This window comes from Penaeus monodon, chromosome 34 (genome assembly GCF_015228065.2).
Source record: "Penaeus monodon isolate SGIC_2016 chromosome 34, NSTDA_Pmon_1, whole genome shotgun sequence".
Classification (NCBI taxonomy): domain Eukaryota; kingdom Metazoa; phylum Arthropoda; class Malacostraca; order Decapoda; family Penaeidae; genus Penaeus; species Penaeus monodon.
Window position 1 is genome coordinate 10,874,417 of NC_051419.1, and position 431 is coordinate 10,874,847.

Here is a 431-nt window from a genome sequence, read left to right on the forward strand (position 1 = left end):
AAAGCCTCAGTCGTTTTTGTTAATGGATAGCAGCCATATGACGTAACCATGGCTCGATCCAAGAATTGTTTTTAATACGTATAAAGTGATGGAATACGTCTTGTGATTATGCACTGTATATACTTTTGATATCTATTGTTTTTCTTGATCTTATTTCTGTATTCCATACGCTTATACACACAACGAATCACCTACACTTCTACTGTCTCGCAGAACCCTTACTTGGATGCTGGTGGCCTACCCCCCCTCCCCCATATGCACGTTTAACACTGCCCAGGTATGTTTAAAGGTAAACTTTTAATCATGAGGAGGTGGATATCACTATACTTCGACACTGTTCCTGACGTCACTGACCTCGATTCCTTCTGTATCATGTCACTCAAAGGACTATTTTGCCTCAAGGTCAAATGTCGCGACAGTAAATAAAGAAT